The sequence below is a fragment of the Haemaphysalis longicornis genome, unplaced genomic scaffold (genome assembly GCF_048455015.1).
Source record: "Haemaphysalis longicornis isolate Haplotype H1 unplaced genomic scaffold, Haemaphysalis longicornis Haplotype H1 scaffold_14, whole genome shotgun sequence".
Taxonomy (NCBI): domain Eukaryota; kingdom Metazoa; phylum Arthropoda; class Arachnida; order Ixodida; family Ixodidae; genus Haemaphysalis; species Haemaphysalis longicornis.
Window position 1 is genome coordinate 58,338,949 of NW_027526245.1, and position 9,726 is coordinate 58,348,674.

Here is a 9,726-nt window from a genome sequence, read left to right on the forward strand (position 1 = left end):
AGCCGCAAAATCTTTCCCCACTACTCGATAAATAAAGAAGACATTTATTACGCTGCTACACGTGTCCTTACTCTAACAACCAATTAACAAGCTACTAGTCCACGGCTTTGCATTCCCTCAGGGTTCCCACGTGGGAAGTTGGTGTAATTTTTTAGTCCATAAATGTTCTTCAATTTTTAATGGGTATACGTTTTTTCAGGCAATACAGTTCACACGCGAATGTTCAAAAAAATTTTGAGACGTTTTGCAAAAATATGTCCTGCGAAAATATTCAAAAAGTTTTAAAATAATATTCTTTCAGATTGTCTTGATCGCGTTGATAACACCCAATAGTATTTGTTGCTTCCTTAACAAAATCTCTCCCGCCGATAGAGACAGCCATAGACATAGACAGCGCGCAAAATCAGACAAGCCTTTTTATTAGCCTTTTCTACTGACGAGAATCTTATTTTTCTTCGGAAGAACCCCAATATAAATAGTCTTTTGTAAAGCATTGCCATGGGCCTTCGCCGGGATTAATAAGGCAGGTGCAGTTATCTGAACAATCACTTTCTTGATAGCACTGAAAAAAAGAAGACATTTTAATTCAATATGGAATAAATTTTATAATTCAATAATGAATAGCTAGATATACAGTTGTGCAATATTTTTAGCCGCAGTTGCCGACTGATATAACTCCAAAACGATTCCACCAATAGATTTGAAATTTTAAAGCTGAAATTTGGTAACAAGGAGTATTAAACAATAAACAATAAACATGTCTAGGCTTGTTTTAAATTCTGTATAATGAAACCTAACAACTATTTGCGATAGAGGCGCATTTACTATTACGTAATTTTCTTGCCCGCTTTCTGCTTGTCATTTAGGAAAAAGACCTGCATCCGTAATGATTTCTAAAAGTGAATACACAGTAAAAAGTGCGCTTAGGTTCAGGCTTATGTTGAAGTAACAAATTCATCACCAATGTTATCTACAATGAAGCATCAAATACCATTACAGATAAAACACTTCTACGCATTTTGCCCAAGTATTGCAATTAGACCACATCCAATTGAATTCGGCGTCCAGAACTCTATATTCAATCTCAGCATCAAAAATTACCTCCACAAAAAAAGGCTTCTTATGGAGTGCTCCAAAAAGCCTCGTCTGTAGAGTGAGTGCAAGGAAAGGCAACGTGTCGCGCAACGCGCTCTTGTTATATTTGTTAACAAAGACTGGTAAAAGAAGGCTGTCGATGACTATACACCCTAATGCTAAATTTGTGTGAGCTCGAACTGCAATTTCCTCACTCATGGAGGATAGCAGCTGCGTCACAGGAACCGATAATGTGATCAGCGAACGCACGCCGGCGCACGCTACTGTGCCATTACCTCGCAGCGCGTCGCCGCCAGCAAGCGTGTTGTTGTAAATCGTGTTTCCACCTTCCGCGCAAATGTCCCATAGTCAGGATGAGCCACGCAAGAATGAACATGTCTCCCTGCCTCTCCCTCACACTCTTGCCAAACGTTACGCTGACAAGCGTCTCGTGCGGACTCAGACTACTGTCCACCCATATAGAGTTTCGCAACACTGTCGTACGCCGTTTTCTTACTTCTTCGCACACTCCGTTACGACGACCGCCCGCCGAACCCCAGTAGCGGCCTCCAAAGTGCTGCGCAATAAAAGCGGTTCACGCCTCCTCACCGCAAACGCCACCATGCTTGCCGTGCTAGTGTAGGACTCACAAGCAAGGACAGCCAAGGAAAACAATTTTCCATGCCTTACTTCAGAGCTCCACTTTTATTTATAGGAGAAAATTAACGACCCCTATTGTTAAAGAGCGTCAAACCAATCCAAACGATACAAACTGACGGTAGCTTTAACAAGCTCGCGCAAATTTCGTCTTAGGTGTTTTTGTTTTACCTCTTTCCGGTGGCAGGAAGCAACTACGAAGCAGTCGTTTAGGAACACGAAATCCCTTCTCGATGTTGGCTGACCAGGCATTTATCTGGACCTTGTTGACATACTTTCCCAAGATAGTGCACATACCCCGAGATCTATAGGTAACATCATCATAACTTTGGTGTCTTTTATTCTGAACGGGAACTACAAGCCACCCTCTTACAGGCTGCCAATGCAGTCAATGACTACATCACCCCTAAAGGCTTCGGCGGCCTCCTCAAAATTTCAAGATCTTTTTCTAGCAACGGCCGCACCGGATATAAAAAACACTCCCCGATAATTTTGAGTCTATATGCAGGGCAAACGTATATCACGCGTCGAGTGCATTCGCGTACTTGGCCTTCGTGTTCAGGCAAATGGAGCCAATGCAGCTGCTATTTTGTCATTGAGATTTAGTGCTGAGCAAACCAGCTGACTTACTGCACTCATTGCAAACGCTATTTATTTATTTATTTATTTGTGTTACCCTCAGGTTCCGAGGGCGTTACAGAGGGGAGGGGGAAATACACAATATTACAGACAAAAGCAGCAAAACAACAATAAACATTACAAATAACAGCTTGTTATGAAAACAAGTTGGTTATGGCTGAGCGAAAAGCAATCTCATTGCCGATTTCAGCTATGGACCGACGAAGGCGATTCCAACTTGCACAAGTGCTGGGAACAAAGGAATCCTGAAACGGGTTTGTGCGACCCGATGGAACGTGAACTTTGTGCTGGTGGTCGATCCGGGACGACATGTAAGATGGACTGGACAATAGCCTGCTTCTGATGATGGGATTACAATGATAAATCTTATGAAACAAGCATAAACGAAACACTTTTCTGCGATTTTCAAGAAGAGGCAAAGATAGGCTCGCTTTCATAGATGTAACACTGGATGTGCGGTGATAATTTGAATGTATGAAACGCGAAGCTCGATTTTGAACGCTTTCTAACTCAGAACAGAGGGACGCCTTGTTCGGATCCCACACAGTGGCCGCATACTCCAGTTTTGGACGAACTAATGTTTTATAGAGAAGCAATTTCAATGAAGAAGTAGCCTGTATAAAGTTTCTCCGGAGATATCATAAGCTACGACTGGCGTTGTTAACAACATAATTGATGTGAGTTTTCCAGGACAGGGTAGATGATATGTGCACGCCTAGGTATTTATAGGACAGGACATTTCAAGAGGAATATTGTTAATAGAGTAAGAGAATGCTTGGGTCTTACTTCGAGAAACGCGCATGCTTTTACACTTATTAATATTGAGTTTCATTTGCCAGACCTCACACCACTGCAAAATACGGTCAATATCGGATTGAAGGGCTATAGCGTCAGAATCACTGGAAATTTCCCTATAGATTGCCTCAAGGAGGCAAATGTATGGTGCTTGGTTTTTGCTTTTATTGCTGGCCACTTCATTTAGTTAAGTTTTTCTGAAATTCGCGAAGGTAGAAATAGAACAAAATTCAGTGCATCATCCGGAAGGCTTACAAGCAAGCTGTAGGAATACTCATCACCGCTTCAACGGAGCCCTTCAGAGCGATGGGGGTGCATTATGCCCTTGAAGATAGTGTTGAACCGCAAATGACAGCGCCGCTGCACAGGTTCTCGTGAAACGAGGCTGGCCGCACCATCCGAAGGCGCCTGCATACCCCCTTCACCTTATCAACATGGCAGCAAGGCTCCCTGGATGACAGCGCTGGTTTACCCGTCCATTGTTCTACTTTTCTCCGTTGTTCACACATTCATTGTTAAACCCGGAATATAACCAAGAAAGAAGTACCGCAAGGGCTTCTGCGCTTCACCAGCTGTTTGGTGGGAACTGATATGTATTAGAAGCGGTCTATGGGGACCGTCTGGCGGTAGCCGTTGCCGTCGTAGACCAGCAAGAAAACGCGGTGACCTCAGGCACAGTTCTAACGACGCACCCCTATGGCGGAGGAGGAGGACGGGAAGGACAATAAACACTTATTGACCATAAGTGCTGATGGCAGGGCACTCGGCCAGTAGAGGGCGTCCTTATTCCGGGATACCCAGGGTGTGACGTGCCGTCCAGACCCTTTTTACTAGTTCTAGCTGGTGTCCAAGGTCCAGATTGACCAGGTGAGCCATCCACTGCTCGAAAATTGGGAAGGGTATTGGGGATAGGTTTGAAGTTTGTTGCCACTTCCATACCTGGTGGTACAGGGTGCCGGGGGTTGTACAGAAATTGCAAAGGGAGGGATACTGAGTTGGGTAGATTTGAAATGGAGGAGGGTGCTGTGGGGATCAGAATTTGTCTGCAATCACGGAAGAGTGGGGGCTTCTTCTTTGGTTAGCCGAGGATAAGGTGGTGAGAATTTCCTTCTACCAAGCCTTTAATGTCCCAGGACGTCTGAATACCACAGAAGTGGGTCTGTTTTGGTGTCAGTGGAGGACATTCCGTCTCGGGTAATGACCCGGTGTATGTACGCGCGGGCAGCGGTGTGAGCCGCCTCATTACCGTTGATGGATTCATTCCCAGGAACGCAGACGATTTCCATGTCAGGTAGCTCTGCAATGGTTTTCAGAATTGTCAGTGCTGGGGTAGAGATGCGCCACCCCCACCCCCCCTTTGATAACTTCGGCATGTGCTTGCGAGTAAGTTAGTATAGTGATTAAGTCCTTGCTGGCCGCGGCCGCCAGGGCAATCGCAACTTCCTCTGCAGCTTCTGTTGCGGTGGTGCGTACAATCAAAGCTCTCATTGCCTGACCATCCACGTTAACAACAGAGACGACGTGTGCTGATTGATTTGGATATATGTCTGCGTCGCTGAATCTATGGTGGAGAAAGCGGCTAATGCGCTGCCAGTAGCTAACACGGAAACCAAATATATTATGTCTTAATTAAAGGCGGCTATCAGAAACGCTTTAGCAGTACGAATACCCCTGCCATCACCCAAAATCTTCGAAGTTCACTTGTGACAGTTGCAAGTATGTTCGCCTTGTAAGGGCATCAGGACACTCGTATGGACAGGAAATGATCTGGCTCACAAGGCAGCCCAAGATTTTGGCAAACAGGTTTACCTCAACGAATACATCAGGCCGTCGTTCACGGGATGCAGAGACGGGCTGGTCACGTAGAGAAAGATTACATACTGCTAAAGACTGAACCTCCTCAAGTAGCCTGCGCCGCACCTTCCCTTCCACAAATGGTAATCAGTTCCTCTATTTCACTCTCTTTCTTGCGTATGACAGACAAGCTATTTTATCTAATAGTAGGTGTGTTACACCCTGTCCAGAATGCTCTTATTTGGTCTGAATTTATTTCGAAGGTGCCAGAAAGTAAAAAACGAAAACAGAGATAATTCTCAGAGGGCAAATGTCGCGGAATTCGATTTGCCGACTCTCGTCTATGCACGTCATCTGGGGAGTGATTCTCCATCGCCTGTGTATCCTTTGAGTTCTAGCGGAGCACAAGTTCGCCCCTAGAAACTTCTATTCCTTGAAAAAACCCGCGTCGTTTTTAGGTAGGTTACAAGATGCACAGAGAAGCATTAAAACATTCAGCAGTTTCATTGGTTACATTATCCTTAAACTGTAAACGCACTTGATTGTGACCACGCTAGCACCCTGACTATGATCACCCCGTGCTTGTGAAAGGTTTTCATTTCGCAAGCCAGCGTTTAATTACTCACCGTTTTGTTACACATAAACTCTCGAACCAGCGTAAAGTTTGGCGTAAATTTTTCCGTAAAGATTTCTCCAGCATAAGCAGCGTGGTCAACACTAGAAAAAACGTAAAACTTGTAAAAAACACTTCAATTTAAAAAGTTTTGTGATTACACATTTTTGCAGCGTGTGACATTAATTAAGCGCAGGGATGACTTGTAGTAGTACAGAAAAGATAGATGCAAGACACGTTGATGGTACGAGCGCAGTAACCTCACTTTTTAGTGTTCGACGAATTCCTGCCTCTGTTTGTAACATGTCCGCTCCGTTACTGAAAAATGAAAGCGCTCGTAGGTTTTTTTAATGAACTGTGCTTTTTGAACACGCGATTAGTGTGTGCGATGTTTTGTTTACGCACATTATGTACAGCAGGTTTTTATAATTCCCAAAAATGTTGCAAAATTGCCAGTCAGAGCATTCTTAAGTAAAAAAACTGTGCAGAAAAGAGAAACATTTTCCGAAAAAGTGTTCGCAATAATATATCCTGCCCAAGTATAGCCATTTTAAAACTGTGAATTTGTTTGATTAGTCAATATTGACAGCGTAAACGAGCTAGGAACTTTGATAAAAAGTAGCAGTGAACTCAAAAATGTGGTTTATTGTTAAACTAAAACTTTTATGACCCATTCCGCTTTGCGAATGTAGATGACCATCGAAGCTTTAACTTTGACTTCATGTGGTTTTTTTATTACAACGACAAAAAAGGCGTTCTCTTTAAAATATGGAGTGGCAATATATTTTGACGATGTGATCGTTGGCCCGATGAGCCGCACAAAACTCGGCACCAAGCCTCAAATAGAGGATAGTGCGAACACCGGAGGAACCGATGTGGTAAGCCCAATGGGCTACCTCCAAGAAACCTGTATTTTTTACCTGGGGTCGGGTGTACTAAAAAGAATTGTGGCTACTTATCAGAAATAAAAAAAAGAATGTTGAAGGCATGAGATGCATGGGATACTTAACCAAATTAAACGATTTTGCATAAACATTGAGATCTTAGTTTTTGGCCACGCCGAACAAAAAAAATTTGAGGAGAGACTACGTGACACGGGGGAGGAAAGACCGGATATGCCGAGCGGAACGCGTTCCGCTCCCCGCTAGCAGACGACGCTCGCAGACGACGTGGCGAGAGTCGCGGCCGGCCGCCTTCTCTCCACGGCCGCGGCGGGGAGATACGGAACTGAAACTAAAGCGTGGCAAACTGTTCGCATGGCGACGCAGTGGAACATCCCCCTCGCGAGGGGCACGATCAAATGCAGAGCATTTCCGGGGGCGCATGACGTTAAGTAGTTTGCGTTGCGCTAATGTTGTTGCACTTGTGGCAACTGCTGACGAGAGAGCGCTCGTCAGCAGTAAAATTGGCAGCCTCGGCGCACGTTGAGTCCGAGAAAGGAGAGAGAGTGTCCTTGAAACGTGCCTGGGCGCGCTATCGAATGTTGATCGCGCCGACAGCGAAACGTCTGACCCGGGCATGTCGAGGCGAGCGATGCGGACAACTACAGACGCCAAGAACGGGTGAAATCGTGAGTTAAAGAAATGCTCTGCATTTAAAATTCCAGGACCCCTAGCAGTATACAGCCGCTGTAAAAGACCAGGTACCACACAAAAATGCCCATTAGCAGTACCAGTTTGTATTCATCTATTTGGAGACCTACTTATCTATTTCTTTACTGATAGAATTTGTTCTTCAACGTAGCTCGCTTATGAGGAAGGAGGTAAACAGAGGACGAACCAGACAAGAAACGGATCTAGTTAGAAAGCAATGAATTCCCCGAATGGCAAACATGTGGCATGCTATCGGCTGGGCATAAGCATGCTATGAAAAATGACAGAGAGCGCAAAAAGGAAAGACAAACAAATAAACCATAAGTAAGTTGGTCAATGAGTGGAGCCTGCTTTTTAAATGCTGCGACTCGAACCCACTCTCCGTACCCAATCGGTGATTCTTGGCTGTAGAAAACAAAAGGTGTACCTGCGATGCTCCGTGTTCTAATAAGTATGTTAGGCACAGGCAATGAGGCGTACCCGCGTAATTTGAGCGAGCTAGCTAGAGAAGTAGCAAATGACCCTGACTTTAACAGCTAACATTTCGGCTGACATGGTGGAAGAAGAAAATAAACGTTAATACAAAAATATTGCCGTTTCTTGGATAGTGCCAAGATCCCTAAGTAGATAAAAATTCAAACAGAACAACAAGCATTCAGAATAAATTATGACTTCTTAAGTGTGGTGTATCAAGGGTTGTACACGGTATTTCCAGCTCTGCGATCCCAAATGTTTGGGGGTGGTGTTTTGTGAATGTCCTTTTCTGTTGTGGAAACGTCTTCATCACAAGAAAGATATATCTCTTGAACATAATCTTTGTTTAAACGGTTGTGGTGGTTACCCGCAGTAGGGCTTTTAGCTTCAGTGGGTGGCTGTTTCCTTGCTCTTAGTACGGTATTGTTATTTTTAATGGAATAATGTAACTGTTCAGAAAATGCTACCACTAGAATACTTCATGCACACGCGGGACTTTCTGCACACATAGAAGTGGCAACGTGTGTACTCCGAAAAACTCTAGAATAATTAAAAAACACGCAGTACTCAAGGATATATCGCCGGTCAAGTTCCAAAAAAATGCATTCTTAAAACGTGCGATAGCACCACAGGGTCAACGTAAATGGGAGAGCATGCACGTGTATTTTCGAGTTGATGACTCAAACGACTTCAAAAAGAAATACGAAAAGTGATATGATGAATCAAAAGAAATAAAGGGAACTATATTTCCTTTACAGCCAGAAGTAACGCCCAAAACAGGCATAAATCTAGCCTCTCGCACCAAAAACTCTCTCATTCAGGCTTCAGACAATCTCGTTATGTTTGCAGCTACACTTATGACTTTTCTAGGGCTTAGTGGCTCGTGCTTGACTTGCTTCTTGCTCATGCCGAAAAGTCTCAAACTAGTACATAGCGGGGAACCCGAGCTAGAGCGCAAAAATCATCGAAAGACATATTAAACTTAAGCTCTTTACCATTTCCGGACTGCGAATTTTCCAGCTCAGCTTAAAGTATAACAACGGTACTTACACAACGTATACTGCAGCCATTGCAACAAACATTAGGCGCAACGCTCTTGAAAAGCTCATTGCTGCAGCAAATACTGGTATCTGCTAGAATCAGTTTCTAACTTCACAAGCTGCGACTTCTAGCACTTATATAGTCGGCCTTGCTAGTGTTCGAATCGTGTTTGTTTTTTAGAAAAGCGCTTTGACCTTTATGTGAGATTCATAAAGCATTGACTTTTGAATCGCGGGGTCAGCAATTTATTGCCGTTTTTAGGTTTTGATCCAAAGTTTGACAGAGAAAGCGTTTTTTTAGAAATTTGTGACGTCGTTTATTGAGCCAATGGCTTTTGTACTCTTTATTTCTAACATGCATTCCTGAAGTTTTTAATAAACCACCGGTCTTTTCCACCTCAAAAATAAAGGTTTAATGTATTCTGTTTTACTCGTTTCCCTTCCAGAGCTAGAAAATTTATGGCTTGTTAGCAAGCCGAAAAACAAATATTCTTGTGTATATATCTTTTAACAGCGGCGTGAACAGGGCATTGATAAGACTTCAGCGCACAGGGCTGCATAATCGATTCCCAATTTGAACGTGCTATATAGTAGCGGGCCACTTCTGGAGAAGCCTACATTCGCATCTTAAGCACAAACAACTGAAATGATTTATAGAACAATTTCGAAGAAATGAATACTGTATTTGTTAGACTAAACAATCACCCACAGACGCCAGCTGTTTTATGACCTCGAATCAGTGCTGTACACGTTTCTCTAAAACAGAAACGAAAGCTCGTTTCTCGTTCCTTCCCAATTTTGAAACGAGTTCCCGTTAAAAGTTCCTTTATTGCGAAAAGAACACGTTCGAGTTCCACTTCGAACACCGGAACGTGTCGTTAGATTAACGTTACAATTAGGTTTTTAAATTATAATATAGCGTCGGATACTTCTGGTGCGAAATTAAGTGAAAAATGTAAAACTCACATCCAACTACGCATATTACCCCAATATTAACAACGCCGGCGGAAGATTATCCGGAGATAAAAATATTCCAAAGAAACGCTCC

General features: G+C 43.5%; 1 long non-coding RNA gene across 1 annotated transcript; it reads right to left on the minus strand.

Moving 5' to 3' along the window:
- Window positions 1–419: 419 nt before the first annotated feature.
- Window positions 420–8,826, minus strand: LOC144165121 (uncharacterized). Its single transcript, XR_013321374.1, has 3 exons — window positions 8,689–8,826; window positions 5,586–5,676; window positions 420–562 (listed from the first exon to the last, which is right to left on the minus strand). It is a non-coding gene; the product is annotated as an uncharacterized LOC144165121 (long non-coding RNA).
- Window positions 8,827–9,726: the final 900 nt, after the last annotated feature.